At 51.8% G+C, this 15,240-nt stretch overlaps 1 long non-coding RNA gene across 1 annotated transcript in view; it reads right to left on the reverse strand.

Moving 5' to 3' along the window:
* The window catches only part of LOC147663134 (uncharacterized), a 76,674-nt gene that overhangs the window by 26,233 nt on the left and 35,201 nt on the right, over positions 1–15,240 (reverse strand). The window lies entirely within an intron of this gene.

Below are 15,240 nucleotides of genomic sequence, written 5' to 3' on the forward strand. Positions count from 1 at the left end.
GCGGTCTCTGAGGTGTTATTTGAGATTGGCAACACTATTTCAGTATCATCCGCATAGGATAGTGGGATGAACCCGCAGTTCCGGATGATGGCGGCCAAGGGGGCAACATATAAATTAAAAAGGGATGGGCTCAGACTCGAGCCCTGGGGGACTCCCCAGGGCAAGCTGAAGGACCTCGAGACAAATCCCCCAAGTTGGATTGAGAACGTTCTATTTCCTTGGGAAGGAGGACATCAGGTTGGTAGCAGATGCATGAAGGCCTAAATCCTTCAGCCTGTTAATAAGGATATCATGGTTTACAGTGTCGAAGGCCGCCGACAAGTCTAGCAAAATGAGGACGGCCTTCCCTCCTGTATCCAGTATACCCCTTAATTCCTCCGCTGCCATCACCAATGCCGTCTCAGTCCCATGCTCCTCCCGAAACCCATATTGGGAGTCGTCTAGGGCATGTGTGCTCCTGATGAAGCCTGCCAGTTGGGAGTTTAGCAGTTTCTCAAGAATTTTGGCATGAAAAGGGATTCTTGAGATTGGCCGGAAGTTGGCTGGAATGGAGGGGTCAAGGCTAGGCTTCTTCAGTAAAGGCAGGAACGAGGCTGCTTTCCATGCTATCGGGAAGCAGCTGGACTCAATTATGTTGCTGAAGAGTGGTTGGAGTTGGGAACTCAGCAGACCCGGGAACATGCGTAGAACCTTAGGCGGGCGGGGGTCCAAAGGTTGTAAACCTTCCTATTTACGTAGTTTGTTTTTGGCGTAAGGGTTTCGGCCCTGGGCCCATGCCAGGCGCGGACGGGCGCAGACGGGCTTGCCTTTGGCGCGCTGCCGGGGCGTCCGCTGCGCGCACGAATCAGCATCTGTTTAAATTGGTCCAGGGCTTCAACGACTAGCCCGCTCACCCCGTGCTGCTTTCCCAATCCGGAAGTGGAAGAGCTGTGCCCCCTCCGTGCAATCGGCACTTGCTGTGACGAACCGGGGGGCTTTTGGTGGGTAGTGGCGACCTGGGAGTCAGTGCAGGGTGGTAAGGATCTCCGTTCCGGGATACTAATCTACCGTCCCCCGGGACCGGTAGGGCGCTTTACTAACTCCCTAATCGACGCTATCCCCTCCCTCGCTTGCGTGGCCTCGAACTTTACAATCCTTGGAGATTTAAATCTCCACTTCGACAACCACGCTAACAAACTTGCTGCTGAACTTAAAGCAGACCTAGGCTCCGTAAACCTACAACTTCGAAAGAATGTACCTACTCATATGAAAGGACATCTGCTAGACCCCATTTTCTCCAACCTCACCAGATTGTCAGTACAACCCCCTATGCCCCTCCCCTGGTCAGACCATTTTTAGTTCCTTTTAAAATTCAATTATCAGTTAATAAGTCGGAACTACCCCTTCCCCAGCTCCCCTCCCGCCGATGGACAAATTTGGACACTAACTCCTGGGCACTAGCACTTTCCTCTACCATGCCTGTACTGGACCCAGATCCTTCCAGAGCTGATGTCCAATTCCATGAATGGATCAACGATTCTCTTAATTCAATCCTGCCACTCAAATCTCTTCCAACTATTAGGAAATTTGCCAAACTCCCGTGGTTTACTCAGGAATTACGCGACCTAAGAAAAAAATGCAAAAGGCTAGAGGGCCAATGGAGAAAAAACTGGACTACGGAAGATAAAAGAGAGTATAGAGCCCATATTAGACTCTATAAAAATTCTATAAAAACAACGCAGGCCACCTTTTTCGAGAAAAAAATAGCTTCAGTGGCCAACTCCGCAAAAGAGACCTACCGTATTGTACATCTCCTCACAAAAATTCAGGACCCACTACCTACTCCAGACCTGGAGGGCGTAAGATGTAACCAGATGGCCGAGTTCTTCTCGGCAAAAATCGATAAAATCCTGACCTCCCTACCGGCCCCCTCCCCCACACAAGCCTGCACTAACCCCTCCCCTCTCTGAGAGGCCCCCTGCCTACGCACCTTCCCCCAAATCACCACAGAGATGTTTTTATCCATCCTACAAACGGTAAAAAGTGGTGCCCCGTCAGATCCAGCCCCGATCAGTAATCTCAAACTGGTTGCCTCTACGGTAGCTCCCCCTCTTACCAACCTCATTAATGCCTCTTTCAAATCAGGCTCTGTCCCGACCAATTGGAAAAAAGCTACGGTCAAGGCTCTTCTAAAAAAAAAAAACACAGCTAGACCCCATGGAACCATCTAACTTTAGACCCATTTCACTGCCGCCTGCCATCAGCAAAGTTGCCGAGCGCGTAGCCCACCAGCAACTCTCCACATTTCTGGAAGTCAATCATCTGCTTCGCCACTCACAGACAGGGTTCAGACCGGGACAGGGTACTGACACCGCACTGTTAGCCGTGGTCGAAGAAGCCAGGAGCATCATGGACGCAGGAGGATCAGTGGCAGTGCCGCTTCCGACACGGTGGACCATGCAACCCTTGTCCACCGGCTTGGTCTGATAGGAGTAGCGGACTCCGCCCTAGCCTGGATTAAATCCTTCCTGGAAGATAGATCCTTCCAAGTGTCAGATGGGTATGCCACTTCCAATGCCCAGCCACTCCAGTGTGGGGTTCCACAGGGATCTTCCCTGAGCCCCACGCTTTTTAATGTTTACATGGCCCCTCTCAAGGACGTTGTAACACCTTTTGGCATCAAAACAATAATGTACGCCGATGATACCCAGCTGGTTGTTTCCCTCAACCAATCAAGCAATACCCTCTCCAATCTATCCGGCTGTCTAGAGAAGGTGTACCAGTGGATGTGTGACTCCCGGTTAAAACTAAACAGAGATAAATCGGAAATACTTCCCCTGGGAAATCCAAACAAGATCCCCACATCCCTTCCCTGGCCACCATGCATGGGAACGCCACCAACCCCCAAATCTGAAGTTAAAAGTCTGGGTATCTGGCTAGACAAGGATCTTAGCTTCAAGACCCAGGCCAGAAAATCTGCAGGAACTTGTTTCAGCCTCATCAAGATGTCACGAAAGATCCTCCATCTGATCCCCCCCAATCCAGAAAACTCCTGATGCAGGGGCTAGTGAACTCCAGACTAGATTACAGCAATGTGCTGTATCTGGGGGCTCCAGCCTCTGTAGTCCACAGACTGCAGTGTGCACAGAATGCGGCTGCCAGAATCTTGACTGGAACTAAAGCGAGGTGTTCGGCCAAACCAGCTCTCAGAAGCCTGCACTGGCTGCCAGTGAAAGAACAGGTCACGTTCAAAACCTTGTGTATTTCCCACAGAATAATGCACGACGAAGGCCCCCCCATTCTGAGACCACTAATGAAACCGCTCCAGTCCAGCAGACAACTAAGATCCAACTCCCTCGCTCTCGCCAGCGTCCAAAGGATTAGGAAGGCCAGAACCGGCGGTCGCCTGTACAACGCCCCTGTAGTGTAGTTCCTAGTTTCCCACTAGGCCCTGCGCATTGGAATAACATAAACAGTAGTATCGACGTGGAACTGCGGATATTCCAGGCCTCCACTGACTATGCTAAACTTAATTGGGTTGTGTTACCAACTAGCTCAGAGGTCACTGGAAACTTTCTTCTCTGCATGGGAAGTGATCAGCTTCCTTGGCACAGACAAGGGATTCAGCTTTCCAACAACCGTGGAACATGACAACTTTGCTCCTCAGATCAAGAGTCAATCTCTAGGGTCGTGTGAAACAATAGACATGTATTTCACTCAGTCAGTCTAGTGCAGTTTACTTTCACGAGATGTAGAGAATAGAGAGACGGGCGTTTGTCAATAAAGGGTTAACATTTATTGAATAGTCTTTCTTCTCGTACAAGAGAAATGTATTGCCACAATTGCAAGACTTGTTATTATAAAAAGTACGTACAGTAAGATAAGTATTGCGAAATAGAACTGTAAAAGCTTTGATATGGTTTCTTAGCCATACAATGGTTTAAAAGTAATAAAACATATACACAGTCATATATACATTAGGCTAACATACTCAACTGGTGCTTCTAACTAAGCCTACCCCAGTGTGCCTGACCTAAGCCTAACACGTGGAAGGGGAGTAAGTAAGTAGCTTTAAGTTAAGTTGGTTTTGCCAAGGTTTGTTTCAAGAATTCTCGTCTAAAGGTTTAGTCAACACCATACCTCTGAATAGAATGATGGAGGATTGGTATCTCCTTCAGGGGTCACTCTCGATATCCCAGTCACCCGCGAGGGTAGACCGGAAACGCCGGGGCTGGATTTCTCTGCAGGAGAAAGGCAGCGGGTCTCTTCAGCGCGTCGAGGGAGGAGGGGGGACAGCGTCCGCGGGCAGCTGGAATCTGCTGGATGTCTTTCGCAGAGGGACGGCTGTTCAGCTCCTAAGCGTACTGCACCATAGTTCGCGCTTTAGCAGCGATAATGGTATCAGCAGCTTCACCACCACAGGGACAGCAGGCTGCAGCGACAGAGTGCTAGCTTCACCAACACGGGGTCTTGCAGGCAGCTGGCAACAGCAACAGTAGCTCATTGCTTAAGGCAACGTTGGTAATGTTTATACCTGACAGGTGCCGGGTTTGACGCAAGTTTGCTGGACATAAGACGTCAGTTAAAGATGTCACTAGGAAGTGATAGTTATCAGTTACTCATTAGAGTTCCATTACTAATCAAAACACAGCAAGCGGGGATTTCCAGGTTTGCTGAGTTTTTATCTTGTTGAAGAACTCGGAGTGTTAATCTAGGAATATCAGATAGTGACTTTTGCTCTGTCATTGCACTAATTGGTTGCAAAAAAAATTGTGGCAGAGAGCTATGCTGGAATGTGACTCTGTTCGTGTGAGGCAAGAGATGACTTTTCTGAAAATCGCACTTGAACGGTTATGCCAATATAGGGAATAAATGGATTTATAGCCGAATAGGGGCATAAGGTCACAGTATCGATCAGGAACCTAGATAAACACGCAACACCCCCAGATTGTGGAACTCCCTCCCACTCTCCCTGAGGCGAGAACACAATCACCTTCGTTTTCGGAAACAACTAAAAACCTGGCTCTTCCCTTGATCACTGCTCCCTCTGCTCCCCCCCCTTTTTTTTGATCTATGGTCTTTAGCGCTGGGATGCCCTAGGGTAGCTATGCGCTCTATAAATCCCAACTCAACTCAACTCGTTCTACAGTTTTAAATATTTAATTAAAACAGTTGTAACATGAGGGGAGGAGCTTCGCGGGCGACCAAGATGGCCGCGTAAGCTCGGAGCTCCGTGGACCGTCCGATCCACCGCAATTATCCTGCCTAGAATCCTGGTCCACGTTGGTGGCACTGTAAAGCTGGCGGCCTGCTGAGGCGGGGGCTGCAATCTGGTCCCAAATCGGTGGCTCCTGAGCGAAGTTACATCGAGCTGAACTCCGCTCCGTAACGGTGCCATTGTCCATCCGGACTTCGTCACTTCGCCACTTCGCTCGATCGTACTGCAAGGGCCTTGCTTGCCATCTCCTTGGTGAAGACGCGGTGCTCTAGCCTTGCCCTGGTCGACCTGATTGTCTTTTCTGATCTGATTGACCCCTGGCTGTGGACCCTGACCTGCGACCACCGGTCCTTTGTTCTTGAGGACCCAACATGGCGGGCAGAGGCGATCCGGAGAGGGCATCGAATAAAGGTAGTCGGGGCAAACCGCAGACGCAGAACAACCGTATGGAGCGGTATGTTAATCTCAAATCACCACCTACGTCGGGTGCTGTCTCCAAGGGAACCCCAGTGACTGCCCCGCCAGACGGCTCGGATCCTACCCTGGTGGACATTATGGGTGCCATCACCAGCCTCCGTGCCGACGCACAACACCAGCACGAGATTCTGTCCCACAAGGTGGATTCCATGGCCATTGATATTGCTCTAATCAGGACCGACTTGGGCAAGACGAACGACCGTGTGAGAGCGCTAGACATTAAGACCACTAGTCTGACCTCGGATGTCTCTGAACTACAAGCGGAGGTCCGGAACCTGAGATCGACTGCCGATCAGTTCTCGAAAAGGCTGGAGGACTTTGAGGGGCGAGCCAGGCGGCAGAACGTCCGCATAGTGGGGGTTCCGGAAGGGTCCGAGGATGGCGCAGCGGATCTCTTTGTGGAAGAACTGGTCAAGACGCATCTGGCGCCCTCAGGGCTGAGTAACTTCTTTTCGGTGGAACGTGCCCATCGTGTGCCCGGGGGTCCACCTAAAACAGGGGCGACGCCGCGACCCATTGTGGCGCGCCTTCTCAACTTCAGGGATCGAGATGCGATCCTCCAAGCGTCCAGATCGCACGGGCCACTACAATATCAGAACGCGGAGGTGCATTTTTACCCGGATTTCACCAGGCTGGTGCAACGCCAAAGACTGAGCTACGCGGGAGTCAAGAGACGCCTCAGGGACATGGGTCTGAAATACTCTATGCAATTCCCTGCGAAGCTCCGTGTGGAATTCAAGGGCCGTGCCTACTTCTTTGATTACCCGGACAATGTGAGCGAGTGGCTGGACACTGTAACACCGGAACGGGAAGAGCGTGAGGAAGATGTTGGAGGAGCCTCAGGCGGAGCGGAGCGGCAAGAATGAACTGGGAGCCGGGGCTACCCCTGCCTCGAATGACCGCCGGACTGCTATTTTGGTGTGATTACTCTCTCCTTTACTTTTTATGGTGGGTGGCGGGACGATTCCACGGGGATTCCTTCCTCCTCTGGGTCTTCGGTAGAGTAGTTAATGGGGCGACAGGCACACTGCAGGTTGGGAGGGCTTTTTAGTCTTACGCAGGGGTGCAGGGTGGGGGGTTGGTTGGGTACAGTTTTGGTTTGTTTTGTGTTTCTCTTTTTCTCTTTCTTGTGGCACACAGACAATGGTGATCCTGGCCTTTTTCTGATGCTGGTGTCTTTGGGTGGTGGGTGGGGCGGGTGGTGGAGGGATGAGGGGTAGGGTGTTGAAAATTCTTAGTTGGAATGTTAACGGGTTGGGTGATCGTATCAAGAGAGGGGTGGTTATTCAACTGGTTAAACGGCATATGCCGGATGTTGTACTTCTTCAGGAGACGCACTTGGTGGGCAATGCCTGTAAAGCCCTAAATCGCAAAGGTTATAAAATGGTGGCTCATTCGGGGTTCTCTTCCGGCTCCAGGGGGGCGGGAATTCTTGTGCGCGCATCCCTTCCCTTAGAGATAGGGACCACCTTGATAGATGATAGGGGGAGGTACGCCGCCGTATCCGGGAGATGGGAAGGGCGTTCCCTCACGTTGTTGTCTGTGTACGTCCCCCCAGGGCTTCAGTCTAGTACTTTTCGGGACCTTGGTGGTGCCATTTTGTCTATGCCGGCTGGTCGTTTGATTGTGGGGGGTGACTTTAATGCGGTCTGCTCTGGTCTCCTCGATCGCCAACCGCCTCGCGACCTACGTGGACCACAGATGTGGTTGCCGTCCTTCCTTGAATCTACTGGGCTGGTGGACACGTGGCGGCTTTTGCACCCCACGCTTCGTCAATTCTCTTTCCTGTCGGGTGCGCACGGGAGTCTCTCGCGGATTGACTATGTCCTTACGCTGGCTTCGGATGCACTAGCTGTGTCGGAGGCCCGCTTCCTTGCCCGAGGCATTTCCGATCATTCCCCGTTATGGGTCTCCTTCGACTTTGGCGTGACTCTGTCGGAACGCCCGGCAGCGGTCAATCCTTGGTACTTTCGTGATTTTAAGACCCGCACCCTTTTGGCCAAATCTATTGACCTATATTTCACCGAAAATGTGGGCTCGGTGGAGTCGGCCGTTACACTGTGGGAAGCTTTTAAGACGGTGCTCCGTGGTGAGGCCCAGGCACTCATCGCGGCCACCCGCCGTGATAGGGACTCGGCTATGCTGGCCATTGAGCAGAAGGTGCTACACCTCGAGGCCCAGCTGCGCTCCGATCCGGACCCCCTGGCCCTCCACAATCTCTCGCTGAAACAAGCGGAGTACCACGACTTGGCCACTAATGCCGCTCTTGTTCTCGCCAAAGAACAGCAAGGCCGCATCTACGATGTGGGCGATAAGGCCGGGAAACTGTTGGCTTGGCTCGACAGGAGGGAGATGGCCAGCCGAGTGGTGCCGGAGCTCCTTGGAGACGACGGTACGATCCTTACGGATCCCAGCGCCATTGTTGACTCTTTCGCGGACTACTTCCGTGGAGTCTATGAGTCTGCCTCGGAGTTCTCGGAGGCGGATGTTACGACCTTCCTCGCTGATATCGACCTGCCCAGTCTCTCCGAGGAAGAAAGGGAGGACCTGGATAGGGACATTACCGCGGACGAGATCGACCTTGCGATCCGCGCCCTTAATTCAGGCAAGGCCTCTGGTCCCAACGGTATACCAGTGGAACTGTATAAAATCCGATCGGATGCGGTTTCCCCGCATCTCCGCAAGATGTTCCTCGAATCCTTTGAGAGAGGCTCCCTTCCCCTGGACCAACGACTGGCTACCATCGTGGTTATCCACAAGGAAGGTAAACCACGGGACGTTTGTCGCTCTTACCGTCCCATTTCCCTCCTTAATGTGGAACCCAAGGTCCTTGCCAAACTCCTGGCTAATCGGTTGATTGGAGTTATTAGTGACCTCGTACACCCCGATCAATCTGGATTCATCCCCCACCGTAACACTGCCCTGAACTTGCGCCGCCTCCATGGGGTTATGGCCCGGGCCCACACTCTTAAAGACCCAGCGGTGTTGGCGTCCCTGGATGCCACCATGGCCTTTGATTCGCTAGAATGGCCTTACTTATGGGCGGTTCTGGCTAAACTCGGATTCGGCCCGATCTTCATTGGTTGGGTGAAACTCCTCTATGCGGACCCGATGGCCAATGTGACGGTCAATGGTCGCCTGTCGGCGCCCTTCCCTTTGCGCCGTGGCACCAGACAGGGTTGCCCCTTGTCCCCCCTGTTGTTTGCCCTGGCTCTCGAACCCCTTGCGGCGCAGCTGCGTTCCCATCCCGACTTGAGAGGTATTGAATGGGCCCCCGGCTTTGAGGACAGGGTCTCTCTCTACGCTGATGACATACTGCTGTACATGTCTTCACCGGGTAGCTCCCTCATTGTGGCCTGCGATGTCATCAAACTTTTTGGGCGATACTCTGGCCTGGTTATTAACTGGGCCAAGTCGTCCCTCTATGTCCTCAAAGGGGATACCCCGCACCTCCCGGGGGGCTGCGGTATCCAGATTGCTTCGCGCGGCTTTAAATATCTGGGTATATACATATCCGGTAATGCCAAGCTCCGGTATGATAACAATCTGCTCCCTCCTCTTCAGCGGTTGCGGCGTGACGTCGAAAGCTGGCGCCACCTGCCACTTTCCCTCCTAGGCCGCGCTGCCCTTTTTAAGATGATGGCTCTTCCCAGATTCCTCTATGCACTACAGAATACGCAAGACCCTGACCCGGCCCGCTACTTCCGCGACATCGAAGGCCTGCTTCGTAATCTTCTCTGGGAGGGTCGCCCTCGTGTAGCCCTCCACAAACTCACGCTCCCTTGGTATGATGGGGGCATAGCCCTCCCCGACGTGCGCCGGTACTATTGGTCGTCGCAGCTCGCTGCCCTGAACCATGGGTTTTACGGCCCAGTGGAGAACCCTGGATACGCCATGGATAGATGGCTGATGGGCGGCGGGAATTATTACCGTGCCCTATACTCCAAGTCCTTTGACCGCAAACTGACGGGCCCCACTCGCACGGCGGTTCGCATTTGGAAAGCGGTTACCAAGGCGCAGGGATGGCAGGGCAGGCTCACGAGGTTCACTCCCCTCTTTGACTCCGACATCCTGGGTAGGCTGTGGCACACCAAAGGTTTTGACAAGTGGGACCTCATTGGCATCAGCAGGGTTGAGGACATGATTTCTAGGGGTTTGATTAAGACCTTCCCCCAGTTACAGGCTGAGTACCAGCTGGGCGCGACGGAGTTCTTCCGGTGTGCACAGCTGAGACATGCGCTGATTTCGGCCTCCCCGCCGGATGGTGTCATTCCTGAAAGTTCCCCGCTGGAGGATAGGATCCTGGATGGGCATGTGCCAGACAGTGCGATTTCCCTTTCGTACAAGAAGCTGATAAATGTACGCACAGACCTCCTCCTTGGCCTGAGAGATCAGTGGGTGGCGGATGGCCTTGAGCTGGACGACGAGGATTGGCAAAGTGCGGTTTCCTCTCCTAAGGAGGTTGCCATCTCTTCCCGTCTTCGCCTTGTGCAGTTTAAGATCCTCCACCGGGTTTACGTGACTGGGCCCCGATTGATGCGCATGGGTTTCTCCTCTGACGGCCTTTGCCGCAGGGGTTGTGGGGCTCCTGCCACCTTCCTACATATCCTCTGGGATTGCCCGGTGATCGCCTCCTATTGGAGGAGGATCCACCGCGTGATGGCGGAGGTTACTGGCGTGGCTTCCCATGCGTCGGCCCGTCGATGCCTCCTAAATGTCTGGGAACCGTCCGACCATAATGTTGCGCAGACTAGGTGGGTCACCCTTGGGAACATGGTGGCGAAGAGGGACATAGCCCAGCGGTGGGGTGCGACTGCGGCCCCTCTACTGGTGCAGTGGAAGGCCAACATGGACTGGTGTATGTTTAGGGAAAAGACAGTCTATGTAGCCAGAGGGAGGCCGCGGAATTGGACGAAAGTCTGGGGAGCATGGAATGAATATAGGGGGGGTGTGTGCCAACCACCTGAACCAATTGACCAACAAGATGCTGAATTTCCCTGACCTGTGACGCCAACTGAGCTTCGAAGTGATTCTTTCTCCTGATGCCCTCCCCCACCTCCCTCCATCCTATCCTGTATTCTTCCTTTCTTGATAGTATTCCTGCCTTATTCCCTACCCATCCCCGACACCCAGCGTCACGTTTTACTTACTGCCACCTTCGCGCCCACGGGCGCCAGTTGTTGTTTCTCTATCATAAAAATTAACCTTTGATGATTATGTTTCTACTGTTGAACACTGATGACCTCCTCCATTTTTTGCTGCCTTGCCTCCGGGATGTTAGGCTAAATAGCTGTGTGTTCTGATCTCAAATAAAGGTTTTCAAAAATTAAAAAAAAAAAAAAAACAGTTGTAACATCACCACTTTAAAATGCGCAAGTGTAGTCTAAAATCACCAAATACCATACGAATGTTTAAAATAAGGAAGATTTACTTTTTTTAAATGAGCGCGAGTTAATTAAAACAGTTGTAACATCACCGCTTTGAAATGCGCAAGTGTAGTCTAAAATCACCATACACCATACAAATGTTAAAATGAGGAAGATTTACTTCTTTAAAATGAGTGCGAGTTATCTGTGCCAACACCACTCACTCGCAGCGGCAGTCTCAATCAAGTGGACCAGGAGGTCAGGCGGTTGGCGCTGGTAGTGTTCACAGGGGGGGTGGGGTCTGGCGTAGACAGGGCGGTCATGGTGTTGAAGCTGTCATGGACGTCAGCGATCTTGCGGTGGAAGAAGATGGCTAGTGAGTTGCCCAGTTCTTGTGAGGGCGGTATGCCGTTGGTGTTGGCGCTGGGGTTGGCGAATTCTTTTACGATGCTGAAGAGCTCTTTGCTGTCGTGTGCGTTGTTATCCAGGCGGTCTTCGAAGGAGGATCTCTTGGCTATTCGGATGAGGTGGTGATGTCTGCGAGTGGCGTCCTTGTGGGCTGCGCAGTAGTCCGAAGTGCGTTCGTGGAGTCACATCTTCTCCAGTTTTCGGCAGGTGCCTTTGGAGGTCTGCAGCTCGTCGGTGAACCAGGAGGCTCTCTTGCTGGCGTGGTTGTTGGACGGTTTCTTGAATGCGTGCGGTGGTGCGTGGTTGGTTTGTTGAAGGTGAAATCGATGCAGCGGTGGTCGGTCCAGTGGAGTTTGGTGGTGTGGTCGAAGGCGACGTGGGTGCCTGTGGAGAAGATGAGCTCCAGTGTGTGGCCAGCGGCGTGGGCGGGTGCGGTGACGAGTTGTCGGAGGCCGAGGTTGGCGAGGTTGTCGATCAGGGTGGCGGAGTTGGCGTTGTTGTTGTTCTAATTCAGGTCCCCAAGGAGGATGTAGTCTGTGCAGGCGGGTGCTGGCGAGGCAGGCGATTGAGTCTCTGAATTGTGCTCGGGGTCCGGGAGGTCTGTAGATGAGTGTTCCTCTGAGGCTGGTAGTGGGGTCGGTGTGGATCCGGAAGTGCAGGTGTTCGGCGGGTTTATGGGTGTCGTCTGCGTGGGCCTGCTGCGCGGCCTGCATAAGAGGTGGAAAGGGAGGGAGGAGTAGCTGGGAGGCGGGAGCGAGGTGCCAATGGGGAACAGGGGGCGGGGCCGCAGGGACGCAGCGGCAAGAACGAGGGAGCGGGAAACGGCGGCGGCAGGTAAGCAGGAGCAACGAGGCAGCTGGCGGCTGTGTGGTGGCGTGGGGAGCGAACTGCCTGTGATCAGCGTCAAAGGTCACGCACATCTCTCTGTGCCTGAGCCAAAGATGGACATTCTGCTCTCCACCCAACTCATGCATTTTCTCTTAGAGGTCTATTACGATACCGTTCGGAAGACCTCCTAATAGGATTCAGGTTTTCCGAATCTGATTCAGAACGCTTGTTTCCAACTGATTCGGAAACCATTCAGAACGAGCGTTTACGATGTTTGGACTTTCCGAATCAGTTCCGAATCCGAACTGAACGGCGTTGGGAAAGTCTGAGTCATTTGGAGCTGAAACATGTGTTTCTACAGGCCGCGTTTCCGTACATCTCTGAAGCTTTCCAAATGAGCGAGCGAATCGGACCTGTGGGGGAACCCCAGGGACCCCCCTTTCCAACCATGCACAGTGTGGTAGGCACCAAGGGGTACCCGCCACAGGGTGTACGATTTTCCTCAGCCATGCCATTCTTCAAAGGGAGAATATTGCAAAAAACACAGTTGATGGACAGAATGTAGAACAATGTCATGCATTCACCCCAGTACAAGGATCTGGGCCTAAATCCATCGTTTTTTGCACTCCACACCACCCTGGGTTAGACACTGGCTATATGCAAATCAGCTCTGACCCTGTGCCTCATGGGAACAGTCCAGTCCGAACTACCAAGCCATGTATTTGTATTTTGTATTTTGTAACTGTGTTTTGTATCGCGCCAACTCACCGACAGGTCTCAAAGCGCTACTGACCAAGTACAGCAACAAAGATGGAATAAAAGTATAAAGGTGTCTGATCTAGTAGCCGACTATTGAGATGGAAAAGCGTCTTTGAAGAGTAAGGTTTTCAGGGACTTCCTAAAATGGAGAAGATTAGGTTCTCTGCGAAGCGCCTCCGGTAACTTATTCCAGATGGTAGGGGCCTGAACTGAAAAAGATCTGCCTCCTTTTGTTGCTAACTTGAAGCGTGGACAGGATAACAGAAAAGATCCGGACGATCGCAGGGCGCGCTTGGGTTCGTATATCTTGAGCCTTTCTTTTATGTAGGCTGGCGCCTGTCCATGGATTGCTTTGTGGCAGATACACATACTCTTAAATTCGACTCTCTGCGCTATAGGCAGCCAATGTAGCCTATAGAGGAAAGGGGAGGCATGAGTCCTCCTCGGCAATCCAAAGATCAAGCGTGCTGCATCATTCAGGATAACCTGAAGACGGTTGATGGAGTTTTTTGGAAGGCCGAGGTACAGTGCGTTGCCATAGTCTATTCTAGACACTATGGTGGCTGAAACGATGGTTCGCAGCATGTTTCTCGAGAGCAAGGGGGCGAGTTTACGTAGTTGCCTGATCAAGTTGGTGCAGGAGCCAACTACAGCGGATACTTGGTTAACCATCGAGAGTTCCTGGTCAATTTTCACTACACTAGGGCAAGGTTTTGGGGTAGGTCCTAATTCTTGTGGCCAAAACAGATCATTCCAGGGGGAAGTAGAGGTTGAGACTACGAGCACTTCCGTTTTATCTGGATTGATTTTCAGCAAATTGGACGACATCCAATTCACTGTAAATCGTAGAATGTCTTGGGCCAAGGACTGAGCCGATGGTGTAATATCGATACTCAGCAACAGCTGAGTATCGTCGGCATAGTTAAAGACTTTACAATTCATGTTTGCCATGGACTCTATCAATGGTTGTAGGTACAGGTTAAATAAGAGCGGAGAGAGTGCTGATCCCTGTGGGACTCCACAGGCTAACATGCCCACATCTGAGACCTGGTCTGCCAACTGGATCTTCTGCGTCCTTCCTGTCAAAAAAGCTGTTAACCATTTGAGGGCTTGCTCTCCTATCCCAAACCCAGCCAGTCTGTCCAGGAGCAATGCATGGCTGACGGTATCAAACGCCGCTGAAAGATCTAATAAAATCAGGGTGCTTGGCTTTTTACCGTCAGCCATGCATCTTAGCTCATCTAGTACCGACAGCATTACTAGTTCTGTGCTATGGTGGGCACGAAAACCAGCTTGCCACTCCTGGAGGAGATGGTGAGATTCCAGGAGGGATGACAATGATTTTAGTACATGCTGTTCTAGTACCTTTGACAGAAATGGCAGCTGGGAGATTGGCCTGTAGTTCTTCAGGTTAGTTGGATCTGCTCCAGGCTTTTTTATCAGGGGTCTGACGCGTGCCTCTTTGAAGGTAGATGGTAATGTTCCAGTGGCTAATGAGGTGTTTAGAAGATCTAAGATTTGGTCTTCTAGAATCGGTATTGCTAGCCGAAGGATGTCAGGTGGGCAGGGATCGGCGGGGGAGCCTGATTTGGTGGATAATACAAGTTGTCTCAGAATGGTGGAATCAATTTCGGGGAAGCTAGTGAGGACAGGGGATGAAGAGCATGGAGGAGGCGGTTGTTCGGTATAGGAGACTGGGTTGTCCTTCTTGATATCGGACAAGATGGTCGCTACTTTTTCGAGGAAGTAACCCTGAAAGGTATCGCAGTCAATCAGGATATCTGCCTTTTCTTCCTTCTTACTCAGCTCTTTCAGAATTTGGAAGGTCTCTCTCTGAATGTTGGTAGCGTTATTGATGCGTGTCTCATAATAATCCTTCTTGGCTGATATAATAAGCTTTTTGTATGATTGAAACAGTAATCTATATGATTCCCTGTTGGTATCCATTTTGGATTTCCTCCAGCATCTTTCAAGGTAGCGAAGTTTCCTTTTTTGTTCACGTAAACCTTCGGTGAACCAGGGGGCTCCTTTCTCTGCACCTTTTACTTTTTGTATTTTTTCGGGAGCTAGCTCATCGATTGATTGCCTAAGGGTGGTTATTATCGCATGATACTTTGAGTCTAGGTCGGTGCTATCAGCAGGGGTAATAAAATTCTGTTTGTATTTGGGCAGGACTTTGGTTAGGGTCTCAGAATTTACTTTCTT

This window comes from Lissotriton vulgaris, unplaced genomic scaffold (genome assembly GCF_964263255.1).
Source record: "Lissotriton vulgaris unplaced genomic scaffold, aLisVul1.2 SCAFFOLD_4645, whole genome shotgun sequence".
NCBI lineage: Eukaryota > Metazoa > Chordata > Amphibia > Caudata > Salamandridae > Lissotriton > Lissotriton vulgaris.